The sequence below is a fragment of the Panthera uncia genome, assembly GCF_023721935.1.
Source record: "Panthera uncia isolate 11264 chromosome C1 unlocalized genomic scaffold, Puncia_PCG_1.0 HiC_scaffold_4, whole genome shotgun sequence".
In the NCBI taxonomy this organism is placed as follows: Eukaryota; Metazoa; Chordata; class Mammalia; order Carnivora; family Felidae; genus Panthera; species Panthera uncia.
The window spans coordinates 75,790,689-75,810,879 of record NW_026057585.1 but is presented as its reverse complement, the minus strand read 5'-3'; the positions used below and the strand labels follow the sequence as shown (position 1 = coordinate 75,810,879).

Here is a 20,191-nt window from a genome sequence, read left to right as displayed (position 1 = left end):
CGCTGGTCTCCTTCCCTGAAAAGTCCAGTGTGGACTCGGGGTGGGGGGTGGGGGCGCTCTGACAGCCGGCAGGGGGGCAGGGGGGGCAGCGGGGAGGCGGAATCAGGGCTGCATCCTTGGGAAAGCTATTTCCTGGTGGAACGCGTAGGCCCGGAGTGGCTGCGGGGCCGTAGGACCCTCCAAATGCATTCCGAGTGCAGCGGAGGGGAACTCCCCAGGCCGAGGTTCACGCTTCCAGACCGTCACCTGCAGATCTGCAGATATAACCGCCTACCAGCAGCTCGGCTCGTGGGTTTCTGGGGCGGCTGTGGCAGCCTGGGCTGCGCTGATTTACCACGCCAGCCCCAAGCAGATTAAATCACCCAGAGTCATTTGAATTGTACCTGGCCTTGTCACACAAATCTTAGAAACTGCTGTCTGGCAGGAAAACTTTCTCTGTACTCTTTGGAGGAAGTCTGAGAGCTCTAGAAATTGAGGTGGAGTGGGAAAAAGAAGGTGGTGCTGGGAGGGGGAGGGGTAGGTTTCTGCATCTTCGGGTCAGGCCTGAGTTGGTGGTTGGAGGAGAGACTGTGGGGTGTGTACCCGTGAGGGAGCAAGCGAGAGAGAGAGAGAGAGAGAGAGAGAGAGAGAGAATGAGAGTGTGAGCTCATTGCAGTGGCCTTTGGGGGCAATGTCATCTCTGGCTGTGTGACACAGGGCAAGTCACTTAACCTCTCTGAGTCTCAGCGGATTGTTGTGAAGGTCAAAAGGGCTAGCTTGCTAGTGTTTTGTAGACTTTATTAATCAGCTGGGAAGAATAGACAAATGACTATATAAACAAATTATATATGGCCGTGCTTACCATATGTTGAGCAGAGAGTAGGGACTCTGGGAGTTAAAAGAGAGTGGGTCCATTATCAGAACTCTGGGGCTTGACATGGGCCTTAAAGGAAGGCTAAGTCCCAGGAGAGTGATGTGGAAGAGGTTATGGTGCAATTAAAATTGTCAACCCCCATCCATCTCCCATGGTGTATGTGGCTTTGGAGTGGAGTCCTGATTGACTTCGTCAGTCAACATAGTCCTTCTCCCCAAGACCCATTTTTGACACATGGATTGGTTCTAAACCAATCAATACACACATTTCCCCAGTCACAGGAATTGGTTTAGATTGGCCCAGTGAGACAGAAGGCCAGAATTTTTTGTTAGATGACTGGAGAAAGACATCCAGTCTCTCTCTATCTGGATTTGAATGAGGTAGCTTGTGGATCTAATTCCTGGCAGGCATCTGGTGACTGGGAACACAACCGGAGATTACTGTAAACATATGGATGTGGGAAGAGCCCAGAACATCACAGAAGAATTCTGTCCCAGCCCTGATCAAACTGTGCCTGAAGCCTGTTGCATCTGGACTTTCTATTAAGTGAGCTGAAGAATTTACTTTTAAAAGCCCATTTAGATTTTAATTTTGTATTATTTAGAGCTAAAATCTGATACAGGGATCTGAGTGGAGAGTGAGGACCTACTTGGTATCAGGCAGCCATTAGTGAGGAGAACATCTAGGCTGGAGGAAAGGGTTGGGAGGGGTGTGTGATGAGCAGGGGTGGCAGGAGGCCACAGGAAATAAGGCTGGAAGAAAGTTTGGAGTTGAATAATGGAAGATCTCAGACACTAGTGTAAGAATCTGGGCCTTCATTCTGTAGGCAGTGGGGGATATTTGAAGACTTGTGAGCTAGTGAGGGCATGGTAGGGTGCTGTGAGCCCAGTGGGATTTGAGAAGGTCAACCTAAGAGTAGGATATAGGTGGGACTGGAAGGAGAAGTTGGGGGCTAAGACCTAAGAACATAATCATTTACTGGTACTGCACCCAGTGTGTGGATTATCTCACTTAGTCCTTATAATAACTCCTCTTTTCTTTTCTTTTCTCTTCTTTTCTTTTTTTCTTTTTTCTTTTCCTTTTCTTTTCTTTTCTTTTCCTTTCCTTTCCTTTCTTTTTTCTTTTCATTTCATTTCATTTCTTTTCTTTTCTTTCCCTTTCTTTTCTTTTCCTTTCTTTTCTTTTCCTTTCCTTTCCTTTCCTTTCCTCTTCTTTTCTTTTTTCTTTTGTTTTCTTTTGTTTTCTTTTCCTTTCTTTTTTCTTTTCTTTTCTTTCCCTTTCTTTTCTTTTCCTTTTGCTTCCTTTCCTTTCCTTTCTTTTTTCTTTTCTCTTCTTTTCTCTTTTCTTTTCCTTTCCTTTCCTTTCCTTTCCTTTCCTTTCCTTTCTTTTCTCTTTTCTTTCCCTTTCTTTTCCTTTCCCTTCCTTTCCTTTTTTTTTCTTTTCTCTTCTTTTCTTTTTCTTTCTCTCTCTCTCTCTCTTCTTTCTTTTTCTTTTTGTTTCAATAATCTTCAATAACTTGACAAGACCGTATAGTTACTATATGACAATCAGGACCTGAATACAGGTCATCTGACTTCAAAGCCTGTACCTTATTCACATTTGTGATGACACAGGTGACAAATTAATACAAGCCAAACCAGGATAGTGGTCACAGGAAGGGATGCATGGGAGACATTAGGCTGGTGACCCCCTAGATATGTTCTCATTAAAGTCAGAAACTAGACCAGGGCAGCTGTTGTTATCAGTATTTTAAAAATCACTTTTGCGGCACCTGAGTGCCGGGCTCTGGGTTGGGCAGACTCAGGTTGGAGCCAGGCTGAGTCGGGTGGGCATCTGACTTTGTCTCAGGTCATGATCTCCCCACTTGTGGGTTGGAGCCCCAAGTCAGGCTCTGCGCTGACAGCTCAGATCCTGGAGCCTGCTTCAGATTCTGTGTCTTCCTCTCTCTCACCCCTCTCTTGCTTGCACTCTCTCTCTCAAAAATAAATAAACATTAAAACATTTTTTTCTTAATAAAAAAATTTAAAAAACCCACTTTTCCTAGGGGTGCCTGGGTGGCCAGTTGGTTAAGCGTCTGATTTCAGCTCAAGTCATGATCTTGTGATTCATGAGTTTGAGCCCCTCATCAGGCTCTACACTGACAGCACAGAGCCTGCTTGGAATTCTTTCTCCCCCACTCTCTCTCCTCTTCCCCTGCTTGTGCTCTCTCTCAAAATAAATAAAATTAAAAAAAAAAACCCACTTTTCCTAAGGTGCTAGGCATTGTAATTAGACAAGAAATAAAAAGAGATACATATTAGAAAAGGAGAGCCAATAATCATATCTAGCAGATATGATTATTATTTATCTGTAAAAATTCAAGACAGTTTCATGAAAACAACTGGAAAAAGTAAAGTTTGGTAAAATGGCCAGTAACAAAACAACATATAAAAACGAATAGCTTTTCTATTTATAAAATGACTACCTAGAAGGTAAAATAAAAGGCCTCATTTGCACTGTCAAGAAGAAAATAGTAACACAAAATGCCTGGAAATAAACTTTATTAGAAACATGTGGGATTTACAGGAAGAAAACCAGAAAACTTGCCTGATAGAAAAGAGACTCGGATAAATATGGCATGTCCCTAGTTCTTGGGTGAAAAGATTTAATGCTTTAAGTTTGTTCGTGCTCCTTAAGGGAGTGTACAAAAGTGAAGATACTCCAATTAATACTGCAACAGGATTTTTAAAAAATTTGACAAAAAAAAATTATAAAGCTAATCTGGAGGAGTAAAAAAAAAAATAGAGTAGCTAAGGGAAATTCTGAAAAAGAAAAATGATGAATACTTACCCTCTCAGATATTAAAATGTTTTATAAAGGGACAATAATTAAAATTCTTATGTAAGAATAGCAGATCACCAGGATAGAATAGAGGGTCTGGAAATGGATCCAAGTATTTAAGGGAATTTTGTATACGATAAAATGGCATTTCTGTTGAGTTGGGAAAATATGGGCTGGTTTATAAATGGTGTTGGCATGGGCCAGCCATTACAACACAAGCTGGTTTTCTGTCTTTCTCCAATAAGACCAAGGCATGAAGACTACAGAGTCTTCATGAATACGAATGAATAAATATGAATGACTATTTTGGTCATCTTAACGTGGTGATGTTCCTTCTAAGCATGATGGGATATCCAGGAATCATAAAAGAAAAGATTGATACATTTGAATATATGAAGATGAAAAGTTTAAGACCATTAATAGTAAAGGAGAGGGGCGCCTGGGTGGCTCAGTCGGTTGAGCGTCCGACTTCCGCTCAGGTCATGATCTCACAGTCTGTGAGTTTGAGCCCCGTGTCAGGCTCTGTGCTGACAGCTTGGAGCCTGGAGCCTGCTTCAGATTCTGTGTCTCCCTCTCTCTCTGTCCCTCCCCTGCTCATGCTCTGTCCCCCTCTGTCTGAAAAATAAATAAAAACATTAAAAAAATAGTAAAGGAGAAAAAGGAAAGTGTATATGATAGATAATTGTTTAATCTGATTCTCAAATGTGCAAAGAACTCTTAAACCATTCATTAAGCAAAAGATAAATATCTCATTAGAAAAATGGGCAAAAGACACGAACAGGCAATTCACAAAGAAAATAATTACAAATGACAAAAAAGGAAGAAAAGATACTCATTTACTTTCATTAATAATTTAAACAATGCCAGTAAAAACGAATGTCTTTTGCCATCTGTTGATTTGACCAAACGTTAAAACCTGGGGCTAGTGAGGGTGTGGGAAGATATGCTGGGACACTGTTGATGGGAAGTACATTGTACGTTTTCAGAAGGACAGAGTGGCAAAATTGGAAATAGTGTACTCTTGCAGCAATTTCCTTTGTATGATTTTATCCTAAGGAGATAATTACAAAGAATAAGCAAAGAGATATGTACATGGATATTTACCACAATATTGTTTATGAGAGTAAAATCTTGACAACGTTCTAAAGGATCAATAGAGACCCAGCTAAATAAAGTATGATACATACATACAATGGAATACTATGAAGTAATTAAAATAATTTTGTAGAGCTCTATTTATTGACATAGAAAGATGTCTATGACATATTGTTGAGAGAGAAAAGCAGGTGTCAGTGAGAACAGTATGTATAATACAATCCCTCGTCTATAAATTATATACATAGATCTCTATGTGTATATATGCATAGAGATATGTCTGGAAGGCTGTTCACCAAAATGCTGGAGTGGTTATATCTGGGTGGTAGGATTTTGAGTGATTTTTACTTTCTTTTTCCTACTTTTAAGTATTGGTTTGATTTTTTTTTTATTTTTTTTTTATACTGAGGATATATCATGTTCTTCAATCAGAATAAATAATAAAGCTATTTTTATTTTGGAAATTAGATAAATATTAAATAAGAGGACTCGGCGCATCGTGATTTAATGGATGCAGATAAAGAGTCAAGACGCTGCCAAGAATTTGATCCTTGAGCCTGGGAGGATTATGCATCATGGAGAACCTGGAGTGGGAGCTGATTCCGGAGGAGAGAGGAAGTGCTGGGATTTCGGAGCTTTGGCTTGTTGCTGTGGCCTGTAGGCAGCAGGACGGCTCTTAGGAGGCTGATCCTAGGGGCACACTTGAGGGGCACAGAGGGCTTTTCCCAAGGACCAAGCTGTGGATGAGATCTCGGAGGGAGGGGGTGTAGGAGCAAGAGAAGGCTGGAAATCGGGCCCTGGAACATGGCCACATTTATGTGATGGAAGAAACTGCATTAATGGTCAGAAAGGCAAGGAACCACGGGGGGCGGGGGGGGGCGCATAGCTTGTCGTGGAATTCCATAAGGCGGGGGCGAATTTCCAGAGAAAGGTCAACCATATCTAATGCTGCAAAGGCACGGACACCAGGGAGAGGGTACGGGACTTGACAAATAGGAGTCTGTTGGTGATCTTGGAGGGAGTGGTTTGGGTGGGGGAATGGGGCCATGTGTGGGTGTATGTGGGAGTTGGGTGTTTGTTAAGGGAGAAAGGAGGGTTGTAGCTTGGGGGAGTAGATTTGAGGGAAAGGGACTGAGCCTTGCTTGGGGGGGTGGCATTAACTGGCATGGGCACCACCCTGCCCACTCCCCAACACTGGCAGGCATCTCTAGACATTCTGCGCAACCTGGGGAAGCTTCAACACCTTTTTCCCAACAGCCAGACCAGGGAGCCACCAGAATCTATTGGACTTGGCCGGTGAGAGGAGCCTCTTTTCCATGCCTGGGCTTGAACACATACTTGAAGGATGATGGGAAGGCAGGCATGGAGGCCGTGGTTGAAGGTGCAGGGGAGAGGCCTGGTGGAGCCAGAGGCCCCCAGTGCAGGTGTGGGCTGTGGCTTCAGCCCCAGAAGACTTCTGGGTCTGGAGCCCAGGGTGATTAGAGTGCTCTGTCTGTGAGTGTGCGGTGACTAGATGCATGCTTTGTGTGATGCTGTGAAAAAGCCCGGCTGCGTGTAAATTACTAGCTGGTACACAGATATTGGGGGCTCACCATGGCTCACCATTTTGCCATCCAGGGAAGGCAAAGCAGGGACTCATTGTCTGGACACCTGGCCTAAGGGGAGTCTGCCTGTGGGCTCCAACTGCAGGGTCTGAGAGCAGAATAAGGAACTGAGATTCAGTCGTGGCTTGCTGGAGGAACTTTCAGGAAAGACACTCAGTGGGGTTCAGCTGCCATCCTCCCAATGTGTTTTGATTGCATCAGTGAGAACATGGGGTCCTGGATACTGGAGGGAAAAGCTCTTCTGGACCATCCCTGACCAGAGCTTGTCTGGAGCAGTAGAGGAACACAGGCATATGGCAGAGCTCACTGACAACAAAGGTCCAGAATGGGGAGAGGCCCAGGCATCACACCCGGTGGAGGAGAAATGTTGAAGGAGCTCAGGCCAAGGAATTAAGTGTTTGCTTTTAACATTCTGAAGCGGTGTTTCCTAAAATGTGCTTTTAGAGTCCTGGTTTCTTGAGGTTGTTCCAAAAAAAAAAAAAAAAAAAAAAAAAAAAGGCTTCTGTGAGCAAATACATTTCATGAAATGCAGCACCCTCAGCTGGGTGCCTGTGAGCACAGTAAAGGCTCAGAGAAGTCCTGCAGCCAAGAAACGGATGCAGAAGTTTTCCAAACTTATTTGACCACAGAAACGTTTTCAATTGCAAAATTGAAATTTACCTTCTGCAAGGTTAGTGGCTGACCTCGGACAGATGCAGTGACATGTCCTGCATGGTGCCACGGGCAATGTTTGGGCCAATTCAGGGATGTTGCAAAGAGGCAGACTTTGGCTCAGTTCAAGGAAGAACTTTGCAACAATTGCTGATATTTTATTTTATTTTATTTTTTTAATTAAAAAAAATTTTTAATGCTTATGTTTTTAGAAAGAGAGAGAGACAGAGCGCGAGCAGGGGAGGAGCACAGGGAGAGGGAGACACAGAATCCGAAGCGGGCTCCAGGCTCCAAGCTGTCAGCACGGAGCCGGACGTGGGGGCTTGAACTCACAAATCGCGAGATCACGACCTGAGCCGACGTCGGATGTTTAATTGACTGAGCCACCCAGGCAGTAAAGGACTTTCCGTACCGGAGGCCTTGAGCAGAGCCAGGCTCCAGGTGGGTGTCACCCTTGATTTCTGGGGGTCCATGAACCCTGAGAGAGGGTCTCTGGCTACCGAGGGGTGGTACTCCTCCCTTAGAGCCTGTCGCTTGGCTTGTACTGCTTCATACTCGGCCCAAGAGTACTTGGGATACTTGAAATGAGCAGTCTGTGAAGGTAAGATGTGAACACATAAATATCCTCATTAAGTCCCAAATACACATCCCAAACTTTACATAACAGGAGCAGCAGCTGGAGACGCCCACAGCCCTAATTGCTTCTCTGCACTAAGAGAACATCCTCTCTCCAGTTCTGCTTATTCCATTCATTTAGGTAATTACTGGAGGGAGCCAGCTGTGGTAGACCGGCGGGCAGGCGGGCTGGTTTGTGACACCACGGGACGGGCGCCACCACGAGGATGGGGTGCTGAGGGGCGCTGGCAGCTCTCAGCTCTCTTCATGGGGAGCAGGGGCCTGGGGACGGGAGGCCGGCCACTCAGTGCCTGTCCCGATCCCACTGAGCTTCTGGGACAGGATGCCTGACCTCCTGGGGACCTGACCCGCACGTGCAGGGCAACAGGAAGGACCCAGGGCCAGGTACAGGCATGGGGACAGGAATGGACGGGCGTAGACGCCCCTGTGTAACAAACTACTCAAGATGCCTTCTCGGAATCTTGTGCTGGGCTGGCACGCTGAGGCCACAGTCCCTGCCCCCGGAGCCCACAGCCCGGGGGTAGGAAAGAGCCACAGGCGGGAACAAAACTGGATCAAGGCAAGCTTTCAGGCCCAGGAAGGTGGGTGCCTGGGACCGAGAACCAGACTCTGTCTTAGAGAAAGGGGTCAGAGAAAATCTCCTGGAAGAAGAGGCAATAGGATTGACCCAGAGAGGGAAGTCGCCCACATTTGGGGGGTACCCTTCGGCAAAACGGGGCCACAGCGACCGTGGACTTCTGGGTCCCAAAGTAACACCTGTTTTGCCCCCTCCCCCCAGCCTCTGGTCTCTAGTAACCATCCAGGATTCGTGAAGACCATCTGGGAGACACCTTCAAGGATGTGCGAAGCATGGAGCTCTCTCAGCTGGGAGCTGGGCCCTCGGTGGTCGGCCAGAGAGGACACCCTCGAATGGTTGGATCGAACCCCTCTTTGGAGGGACACTGGGGAAGGCTGTGGCCCAGGCGCGCTGCCCGCCAGGCTTCCCGTGGGTGGCGGGTGTAACTTTTCTTCCTGGTTCTCTCTGAGCCGCCAGCTCTGCTCCCCCAGCCCCGAGTGGCGGCTCCTTGGGCCGGAAACAATGTGCTTTCTCCACGCCTGGGAGTGGAAGTCAGCAGTTTGGCACCGTCTGGCTGGCAGCCTCCACCGGCTTCCTTTGGCACTTTATTGGCAAAGGCGGTGACATTTCTTTCAGTTGGGTGGGTGGAGCTGTTATGCAGACTCTCGCTCTCCTCATTCGCCAGATGAATATTCATGACTCAGGCAATCTGTACCAGCCAGACTTTCCTGAGGGCGGCAGCTTTTCTTCTCTTCCTCTCTCTCTTTTTCTTTCTCCTTCTCTCCTTCCCAGCTCTTTGGAAAGCTGGAGTACAGCTATATTTAATTTACAAATACGGAGCTATTTAGCTTGCCTTTTGGGGTGCAGGCACTGGGGAGGAGATGCCGGGGATGGGAACAGTGGAAGCATTTGGACCCTGACCCTGGGCTTCCTGGTCCCAGTGTCCAGCCCCCAGGCCCCACAGCCTGGGAAGCCTTATGGATCTGGGGCTCCCTTTGAACTTGGCATCTTGGTGCCTGCATGCCCGAAGGTGCGGCAGCTCTGTGCCACCTCGTTCCGCGCTGGCTGCCGAGGTCAACGTGGACGTCTGAGACACTGGTGCCTTCCTGCCCAGTGCATGGCAGACCCCAGCGATAGATGAATGCTCCCTCGGCCTCCCTACTGTGCTCTCCCGCTTGTCAAGGCCCACTCAGACCCTGCTCCAAGCCCTAGACAAAACCCCAGAAGGCACTGGGGCATTTGCTAGTCATTTCTTTCCTAGAGGAAGAACCAGTCCCTACTTGGGGTCCCCGTTCTCTGGGGATACACCTGCTCCCTCCCTGGGAAGGGTGGCTACCTACTTTCTTTTGTCTCTTCCCATAGAGGCACCAGAAACTCTGGCAAAGGACTCAGAATTTCCAGAATTTGCCAGGGAATTTGGTCTTAGCAAGGATGTTCTCGTGTATGTCTTGTGTGTGTGTGTGTGCGCGCGTGTGTGTGTGTATGTAAATATTTACGCACAGCTTAAGTGAGTCTGTATGCCTACATCTATGTTCGAGTGTTTGAGTGTGTGTCTGTATGTGTAAGGGCGTGAATGTGTATGTGGTGGGAAGTCTGGGAATGTCTGCATGTGCGAATGCGCCTCTCCAGTTAGAGTTGCGTATGTATCGTTGTGGGTCTGGGGTGCTGTGTGTCAAGGTGCTCCTTGGGGGGGGGGTGCAGAGGCTTGTCTGTGTAGTGTGTATGTGTGCATGTGCTAGTGAACTGTAAGATGTGTATACAAGTGTATGTGTGCATGAGTCTGGAGGAGAGAGAGAGAGAAAGAGAGAGAGAGGGAGAGAATGATTCCCCCTGACCTCCATTCTCTCCCAAACCTCATCCTCTAGCGAGGTGGAGGGAGATGTCCCCCCCCCCCCCCACTTTGCAAGTGTTACAGATTCTATCCAAGGACGGGAACAGAAGGCTTCCCAGCACAGAGCGTCCTGAAATTACTTTATATTCCCCCCTCCTTGTTTCATCTAATCAAAATAGCGTTAGGCTCACCCATTCTCCCTGCCCATCCACTTAGCCCCGAGGGAGGGAGCGAAGCGGGCCATCTTGTCTGACCTCCTCTGAGAGCACCTTGCAGCCCCAAGCCAAGGAGCTGTCTTCCAAATCTCCTCGTTCCACGGCCCATGCTTCAGTGGCAAGAGCCAGCTGCCTCCCTGCCTGCCAGCAACCGCCAAGCTCTTCCAGAACCCACATCCAGGCTCAGCCTCATTTACAAATATGCAAATTTGCATCTTTTCTGGTATGCAAATGGAGACATGACAAATAGCTAATTAGGGTCAAAAGAAGCACTCTGAACCAATTAGTTGTAGGGTCGATTCCTTTCTGCTGGGAGGAGACTGGCCTCTCCTGCCCCCCTCCATCCCTGGCTCCCCCAGGCCCACACACTCTGGCCTGTCCCGTCTGGCTGGGGCCATGGATGGTCAAAGAGCACTGAAACAGGGGTTGTTGCTTGAATCACAGTCCCACTCTGGGTGTTAGCTGTGTGACCCTGGACACACTCACCGGGACCTCAGTGTCTCCCTCTGTGAAACAGAGCAACGGCAGTGGCTGTCTTGCCCCTAAACCTCCACCCCAGTGTCGTGAGACTTTGGGGGGACTTGGATGACAATAGCCTCTGGAAACTGTACTAAAATTCCTCTGATAGGCGCATCACTTGTGTTCTTCCAAAGTATTCTGCCCTTGATTTCATGTAATCGTCACATCCACCCTCTGAATTAGATGAATTAGATGTAGTGACAGCGTGGCAGTGAGTTTCATCCTGGGTGCCAACTCTGGCCAATTACGATTGTCTGCCTGGAGCGGTGCGTTGAGAAGGATGTCGAGGCCAAGTCTGGATTCCCCAGGAGAGAGAGACTGTGATCGATTAATGATGTCTGCCACGGGCAAATCATTGGGCTCTGGCAGTCACGTGCTACATATTTACCGCCCAGGAAAGCTGTGGAGTTCAGAGCAGGCACCCAGGTTCCGGTCCTGTCTGCTCCCTTGAGTAAGTGACGTCCCCTTCCGGAGCTCCGCTACCTGGTCTAACCCAGGCACAATACAGCCTGAGTCTCAGAGCTATTGTGAGGAGGCAAAAGCTTTCTTTCATCCGGGAGGTGATGTGGACACTTAATTGACACTTCAGTGGGACGGGCGTGCTGTCCCATTACAGAGGTGGGGAGCCCAAGGCCTGTGGAGGGTGGATGACTCGGAGAAGAGGAAGCCAGCAGCCTTACCAGGCAGGCCCGCACGGGTGGCTGGGGCTGCTCTTCTCTCTGCCACCACAGGATCTTGGCTCCCTCCTGCCTCCCCCGCGCTGATGCCCCAAGCAGGCTGCAACAAGCCCCGCTGGCCTGGCTCCACTTCTGGGTGTGAAGTTTGGCTGAGTCGGCACCTGGGAGAATGGGGCAATTGCCATCCTGGAGCCCAGGGCCTGGCCCAGGGCCAGTGGGCGGACGAGAGATGGTGGGAGGGCCTGAGGACCAGGGAGCCAGCCAGAGCTGGGCGGCTGGCAGGAGAAGGTCAGGAGAGCACCTGGCTTGAAGGGGGCCGGCTTGGGGGTGCTGAGAGCCGGGGCCTGAGTGCAGCACAGAGCCCAGCTGTGTGCGTGTCCTGGCTGTTGGCAGTGCCCGAGCACGGCCTTGAACGTGCCTTTGTGCGTGCGCATGCGTCTCGGGATACATCTGCGAACGTGTGTTCTTATAAATCTTTTAATGTGTATTCATTTTTGAGAGAGAAAGAGGGAGAGAGAGACAGAGACAGAGCGTAAGTGGGAAGGGGCAGAGAGAGAGGGAGACACAGAATCCGAAGCAGCCTTCAGGCTCTGAGCCATCAGCACAGAGCCCGACGCGGGGCTCGAACTCATGAACCGCGAGATCGTGACCTGAGCTGAAGTCAGCTGCTCCACCGACTGAGCCACCCAGGCGCCCCGTGTGTGTTCCTAAATGGGCATAGATGCATCACCTAGCAGTGTAAGAATAGGCGTTATCTATGTAGTTGTGCACATCTGTGCGTCAAGGTGTGTCCGTGTGTCCGTGTGTACCTGTGTGTGCGTGCCTGGCCTGCACCTCTGTGTCCAGGTGAGCTTCTTGCATGTACATGTCAGCATCTGTGTGTGTCTGTACGTTTCTACCCGAATGTGTGGGTGTCCATTTGTATGTATCTTTCAGTATCTGTACAGGCGTGTGCACACTGGTGCATCTGTATTGGTGCACGTGCGCCCACCTCCGTCAGTATCCATGGGCATCGCTGTTCAGCGCGTGTGTCCTGTCTAGTGCCCTGTGCCTCTCTGTGTCAGTGTCTATAAACCCACCCTGTACCTGCACTCGCGAGTGCCTCTGTGGCTGTGCCCATGTGCTGGTCCATTTCTGGGTGTGCACGTCTCCCTGGGAGGGTGTTGGTATCTACTTTCTAATGCAGGCATGGCTGTATCAAGGTGAGCAGGATGGACTCTTCTCTGTGACTGCCATAGCTCCCTTTTGTCCGCTCCATTTTTCTCTCCTCTCCTCCTTCCTTTTCTTGCACTTCACCCGAAGGGACCTGGCTGGCTCAGGCTGCTGTGGAGGTGACAGATGAGTCTTAGAAGCCCACTTCGGCCTCTAGAGAGGGGCTCCCTATGTCCATCTCCCATGTGGGCTCAGCCCCAGAGCCACACAGGCGTCGGGCTTTTTAAAATGGAAGTTGTTGCCCGCCCCCCCCCCCCCCCCCCCGCTGCATATTAATCATCACCTCCAGCAGCAGTGAGAGCGACAACTCATGACTTTTTCTACTTCCCTTTGCGGCAGCCCTCCCGGACTTCCCACCTGCAAAAGGGAGGCCCCACCACCTGCCGGAAGATCTGCCGGCTTGGGCTTTGGAGCATGAGTGCTCCAGCTCAACTGTTTGCCTGTCGACGGTCCCTCTGGCATCGCTGGACCTTTTCTGGGATTGGACTTGGGACTCCTCTCCTCCTGGCTGTGTTTGGATTCCAGCCTTCCCCGGTTGGACCTCCCTGCTCAGTTCCTTGGGTCATTCCCAGGCAGCCTCGCCTGGATACGGTTCCCCTCCTGTGCGGGCTGCTCCCCCAGGGACTGGGGCCACCTTCCCCGTCTGCCCCAGGCTCCCTGGCCCACGGCCTGGCCCACAGCCGTGCTGGAACACGAGTGTGATGGATGATTCCAGTGCCTCAGCTCCTATCTTGCAATCATCCGATGGCTCCCCTCCCCTTACAGTCTTCTCCCTTCGCTGATGGTTTTGGATGGAATTTAAAATAAAAAAGATTGATTAAAAGTTGGAAACTGTGTAAGTGAAAATAAAAGCACTTAAGACCAATAAGTATCATTTGAGCTTTAATGGAAAGAGAAAGCATGGTTAAAATGGCATTTTAGGGACATTTCTCAGCGGGTAAGTGTCCTGACTTAGTTCCCCATTTCTGGGAGTCTGTGGCTAGATATCCTCCTTGTTGGAATCCTGCCCAGGCAGGCGCCGGAGCGGAGTGTGAAGAACTCGGGCTTCAGGCTTGGATAAGCCTGGGTTGACTCGCTGACTGTGTGACCTTTCTGAACCTCAGTTTCCTTTTCTGTCCTTTTCTACAATGGGGATCAAGGACCTGCTTCACAGGGTGGTCGTGAGGATGACAGAAGATAACGCCAGGACCAGAAGCAACGCCTGGCACGTAGTCTTTCCCCTTCAAGAACACACCCCAAACTCAACCACCTCCCTCCACCTGCACTGTCATGGCTGAGCACCGCCATCCGTCCCCTCTCCCGAGCTGTCTATTCCCTATGCTGCGACACAGCGATCCTGTTAACATTCAAGTCACAGCACGTCACTCTTCTGCTCAGAAACTTCACTGTGGCCCGTCTCAATGTGGTGTTAAGCCGAGGTCATCACAGCAGCCTCAGGGTCCCACGTGCTCAATCTCCCCACCTGCCATTGTCGCTATTTCCCCCCTTTCACTTCCCTCCAACCACACTACCCACCTGGTTCCCCAAATGTACCGGCCACATTCCTGCCTCAGGAATGCCTTTGCGTGTGCTGTGTCCTTTGCCGGAATGCTCTTCCCCCGGATCTCCTCATGGCTCCCTCTGTCATCCCCTTCAGGTCTGTATTCAAACGTTACCTTCTCTGGGGCGCCTGGCTGGTGTAGCCGGAAGATATGACTCTTGGTCCTAGGGTTGTGAGTTCGAGCTCCACCTTGGGTGTAGAGATTACTTAAGTAAACGAAACAGAACAAAAAGCTACCTTCTCTGGGAGGAACACCCTGTTCTTTCTGACTTAGTTTTATCTATGGCTCTTAACACACTCAGCAATATCGTATTATACTTTTTACTTATTTTCTATGTTGTTTGTCTTCCCAAGAGAATGTAAGCTCTTTGAGCGCAAGGATTTTTGCCTTTGTTTCCACCATCCAAATAATACCTGGCAAGTAATGGGCACTCAATACATTTCTGCTGAATGAATGAATGGCTCATCATAATGGAGAGTGTCACGTAGCCATCTACCGGCTTGGGCAATCAGGGGTTGTCATTGTCTGCCAGCTCTGGAGGGGCGTTGCTTCAGAATGACTGCCTTAGCAAGGCAGTGGGGGCCCTTGGGAGGAAACCTGTCCCATGGGCCTCCTGCTTGGGGGCAGCCAGCTCAGGAGGATGCACCCAAATGCTGATTCTTGACCCAGCCTGAGAGTCAGCATGGTCCTTGTGGGCCAGCCAGAGGTCAGGGCTGCCCTCCTTGGCATTCTCTATCTTTTATATCCATGCACCACAGCTACAAGAGCATCCAAGGCCAAGGTGGTCCTTCTTGGAGACTCACACTCAGCTGGGTCTCTCCATGGGAAAAGGGCACTCCGCCTAAGGTGGGTAGTCCCACCAGGCACTGGAAGGCTGAGGGAGTGTTAGCTACTAGAAGGGCATGGGACAGGCACTCAGGCTCAGGGAGCAGCACTGGCAGAGCTGAGCAAGTAGGAAGCCTTTGGTGTGCTAGGGAAGGGCAGGCAGCAGGGCGTGGCTGCAGTGCACCTACCTTACCTGGTGGGAACTTCTGGAAGCTGGGATTGGGTTCAGTCCCTCTTTGCCGGCCCCTCTCGAACGTGCTTAGCCCTCAGTAGTGCCATCAATGTCTGCTCAGATCCAGGAGTCTGGGAGTCTGGTGGTAGAGTCACCTCAGAGCACAGAAAAAACACGATGGGAAGGTCAGACTTGGGAGTGGGTCTCGATCTTACCCATCTTTCCTCAAGTAGTTTCTTCAAAGGTTGGGATGGGGGGGAGGGCTTCTCCAGGGGTGGGAGACGCACCCAGGCCAGAATGATCTCTCCACACAGCACCTTCATGGCTAAAAGTGGCCTTGTCTGGATTCTGGAACAGACTTCCTAACTTTTTGTTTGTTTGTTTTCTTCAAATGCCATGGACTTCTTTAGCAGTCTGGTGAAGCCCATGGAACCTTCTCAAACAGCAGAAACTCATTCTATTGAGCTGCACTTGTCACCATGGACCCCAGGTTGAAATGGCCAGTTGTGCTCTTTGAAGACAAAGACTCTGTGCTTTAAAAAGGGTACAAACCCTGGCTTCTCCTCCTGTACGCTGGGAGGGTGGGGCGGGGGAAAGCTGTTGGTGCACCTCTTGGCTGGCTCTCCTGGGAGGAGGGAGGGGAGCAGCCCTCTCCCACCGTACTCAGAAGGCAGAGTGTGGACCCTTTGGGAGGAAGCCACAGGGAGGGGGACATGCTGGGCTGCCTGGGGGGAAAGGAGGGAGCTCCCCTACCTCCCGGGGATGGCAAGCTGGAGGCCCATCTGCCAGGGGTTCTGGGATCAGGCTGTGGTGGGTGATCGCTTCTCGGGTGGGAGAAGATTTTGGCAGATTTATCCCGAGGTCCTTTGGGAGGTGGATCTAGGAGGGGCCCATGGCTGCCGGGTCTTTCTCCTTTACCAAGCTCCGAGCCCCTGCCACCTGGGAATGGGATGGTGGGCACTCTCTGCTGACTTCTGTTCACCAGGCCCACACTAGGGATCTGCATCAGTGTCACCAATTTTTCCTCGGAACCAGCAGCTGCTCTTAGTCTTTATTTTTTTAATTTATTTATTTATCTTGAGAGAGAGAGAGAGAGAGAGAGGACATGCGTGCCACACCAAGTGGGAGAGGAGCAGAGAATCCCCCTGACAGTGTGGTGGATCCCGATACGGGGCTCGAACTCACGAACCACGAGATCATGACCTGAGTTGAAGTCGGACACTTAACTGACTGACCCACTCAGGCGCCCCCTGCTCTTGGTCTTTTGAAGATCCTGGGATCAGGGCTGGGGAGATATCTTGCTATTCTGAGTCTGTCCCCCCAGAACCATTCCTGGGCGTGGGGACGTGAAAACCATCTCACCCAGCCTCCCCGCAGCTGTCTAGAGTTTCAGTTCGGAGCCTAGGATGGGGTCCCTCCTTACCTCTGTGGCACTTTGGCCGCCCCCAACAGCTTCAGGGCCCTCAGCAGAGCCTCACGCAGTCTGAAATTATCTGGGCCACACCCCTGTGGTGTGGATGGGGTAAATGAGGTGCGGGAGGGTAAGGGCTTAGCCCAAGTCACATAGCCTCTGGGTGGCAGAGCTTGTTCTGGAACATCAGCACCTGACTTCCTCCCCGCCGCTGAGCAGAGGCGGCCCAAGGCAGGAGAGAATCAGTAGGAAGGCAGCCTTGGGTCCCCCTTGACAAACACATCATGCTTCCCACCTAAACCACCTCCGTGGGTGGGGATTCGGGGACTGGTCTATTAGCTTTCTCCCGCTGTCCCCCGAGGGTGCATTTGTCTGTTTTGCATTTTTTCCAGGCTGTAGTTAGACAACTCCCGGTCCTGGGGGGAGCGCTGCAAAGAGAAAATGTCAGGGCGACACGCCGCCAAGATAACATTAGCGAAATATCAAGTCCTTTATGATGTCAGGAGGGATTCCTTCCCGCGGCCGAAGCTGCCTAATGACATCATAAAATAGGCCTGCGGCAGCCACAGTCCCCCTGAGTCATCAATCAGGCCTGTCTGTGGAGGGTCCCAGCACTGGGGGGTGAGGGGTAGGAGGGGGGGATGCAGGATTTGAAACTTAAAGGGGGCCCCAACACAGCAGCACCAGGGCTGAGCTGAGGGGCTGAAGGCACCCACCGCCCCTCGGAAGTGTCAGCCCCCTGAGAGCAGGCATGTCCCCTGAGCCCCTCCGAGATCCTGGGGCCGGTTGGCCGCCACTAATGGCTCCCTGGGAGGCCTCTGTCCAGGTCACAGCACTTCAGTGGTGCTGAGGGAGAGGAGGGGGTCTAAGCCCAGGCTTCCTGTTTGCCGATATTGTCCGGCACAGACCTAGGCCCCCTTGTCTGGAGCAACGGGACCAATGGGGACAGGGCGGCGGTCCTCGACCTACAGGTTGGGTGTTTGCCTGTGTGTGTCCATCTATCTATCTACCTATACCTGGGGGTGTTTGCAACACATACACTGTATGTGGATTATCCGTGTCTGCGTTTGGCTGTGCACACTCACATCTGCAGCCCACTCCTGCCTCCCGCCTCCACGTCAGTGTCTGTCCCTGTGCTTCTCTTCATGTCCACGCGCTTGTGCTCTGATTGTGTCAAATGTCTGCAGCTGCGGGCAAGGGGACATAGAAGGGGATCCGGAAGACCGAAGAAAGAAGGAGGACCCCAGAGGGTGAGGGGGGCTGTGGGGCGTGTGTGTGTGTGTGTGTCCAACACTTCTTACCACCCTTGGCTGAGAACTTTGGATTGCACTAGAAGCACCTTGGGAGATTTAAAGACCTACCCATGCCCCAGTCTCACTTCAGATCAATTAAATCACAACCTCTGGAGGCAGGGCTTAGATATTGGTATTTTGATTTATTTTTTGAAAATATTTTCTAATGTTTATTATTTTTGAGAGAGAGAGAGACAGAGAGAGAGACAGAGAGACAGAGCATGAGAGGGGGAGGGGCAGAGAGAGAGGGAGACAGAATTCAAAGCAGGCTCTAAGCTCTGAGCTCTGAGCACAGAGCCCGACGCAGGGCTCGGACCCATGGACCATGAGATCATGACCTGAGTTTAACCAACTGAGCCACCCAGGACCCCCAGGTATTGGGATTTTTGAGAATTCCCCAGGTGGTTCTGAAGTGTAGCCAGGGTTGAAGTGTGTCCAGAGACTTGCCATTCCAAGGTGGGGGCGGGGGGAGGGTGGTCTGAGGACTAGCCTCACCTGGGAGCTTCTAAGAAATGCAGAGTATCAGGCCCCTCCCAGACCTCTGAGTCATACCCTGCACCCCCCCCACCCCGTAATCTGTATTTTAATGGGATCCCCATGTGATCGGTACATCCATTGACGTTTGAGAAGAGTAGAGCGGTGATTCTCAACTAATTCACATCTAAGAGTTTCTGATTTAGTAGGTCTGGGGTGGGGCCTAAGAATCTGCTTTTCGCAGGAGCTCCCAGGTGATGCTAATGCAGCTCATCTGGGGACCACATTTGGAGACCCCCCCCCCCCCCCCCCGGCTTAGCTCTTGTGCCGAGGGAGGCAGACAGCAGGAGAAGGAGTGGAGGCGTGTGTGTTGCGGGTGTGGGGATGAGAAGGAAGGGGAAGTCACTGGTCACCCAGCCAGATCATGGGTGGCCCTGCCATCATCTTAGGTCTTCCATGTTCCTGACTCAGGGACTAGTCTAGGGATGGAGCCAGGAGAGGGAATGGGTCTCCCGAGAGCTGCTGGCATTCGTTCCCCAACCCCCCCCCCCCTTTCTGGTCCCTTCCCCACCCCACCATTGTGTTAAGAAAAAGAATCCGGGGCCGAAAACAACATTAAATAGGGGCGCCTCACTGGCTCAGTCAGTTGAGCATGCGTGAGACTTTTGATCTTGGGGTCGTGAGTTCGAGCCCAGGTTGGGTGTAGACATTACTTAAAAGAATTTTTTTGATCCAGGGCTGGACACTTCTTCATTCGCGAGAACCCCGGGCCAAAGAGTCAGGTTTTCTCAGAGCCTAAGCTCATCAAGATGCCCATGTGCCTTCTTGGGGGCCCCAGCGCAGAGCGGGGGCTCCAGTTGTTAGGGCGGTCATCTCCAATTCGCCCAGGACCATCTCAGCGTGTGATGTCCGTGTGTGATTCTCAAAAGTTTACATGATAAACCAGATTCCCTTAACTGCTAACGGCTGCTGGAATGACTACAGTTTGGTGGCGGTAGAGGCGAGCAGGCCTAGAGGTGGGGTGGGAGGTGACTAGGGGTGTTCCCAAGGGGAAAGCCCTCTGGAACCTGACCCCAGGCTCCGTCCTCCTGGCCTGGCTTCCTGGGTAAGCAGTGGGAGGGAGGACAGCCAGCCACCAGCCACAGGACAGGGTTTACTCTGGTGGAGGTGGTGTGCTGGGGGCGGGGGCAGCTGGCCCTGACTGTCCATCTGCTGGGGCGGCAGGAGGAAGGGCGTGGGTGGCCGTGGGAAGCCACAGGCCGGGCTCAGCCACGGCTCCTCCTGCCTCCTGCAGGCTCTGCACTATCAGCACCTCTTTGGGCCGCATCTCGGCAGTGGCGGCAGCGGAGTAACCTGAGGGCTGGGGCAGGAGATAGCGATCAGCCGGAATACCAGAGGTGTGAGGCAGGCATGACCTCACCCAGGGTGTGCCTGCTCTCGGAGCCTCGTCAGGCCACCCTCCCCACCCCGCTCCCAGGCACCCCCAGGCCGGCTTAGACAACAAGCTTCAGCCAGCCACAGCAGGGGCGTCCCTACGCGCTGGGCTGGGTCCCAGCCAGGGCTCAGGCCAGGTAGCTCTCTGGGAGGAGCCTGTAGGCTGCCTGGGGGCCAATGCTGTGGTCTCTAAGGGCATCTGGGTCCTTCTCTGGCTCCCTGGGCTGGGGCATCTGGAGACGCTGAGTGGGAGGGCTGAGGCTGGGGAGAGCTATCCAGGACTGAAACGTGGTCTGGAGTTGTTACTGCCCAGTCACCAAGGGAGCTTAGAGACCTGTCTCAGCTTGGGGCTAGAGGTGAAGGCCAGGAAGGG

At 51.4% G+C, this 20,191-nt stretch overlaps 1 long non-coding RNA gene across 1 annotated transcript; it reads left to right on the top strand.

Moving 5' to 3' along the window:
* Positions 1–17,197: 17,197 nt before the first annotated feature.
* Positions 17,198–19,340, top strand: LOC125913749 (uncharacterized). Its single transcript, XR_007455063.1, has 2 exons — positions 17,198–17,868; positions 19,121–19,340. It is a non-coding gene; the product is annotated as an uncharacterized LOC125913749 (long non-coding RNA).
* The last annotated feature ends 851 nt before the right edge of the window (positions 19,341–20,191 follow it).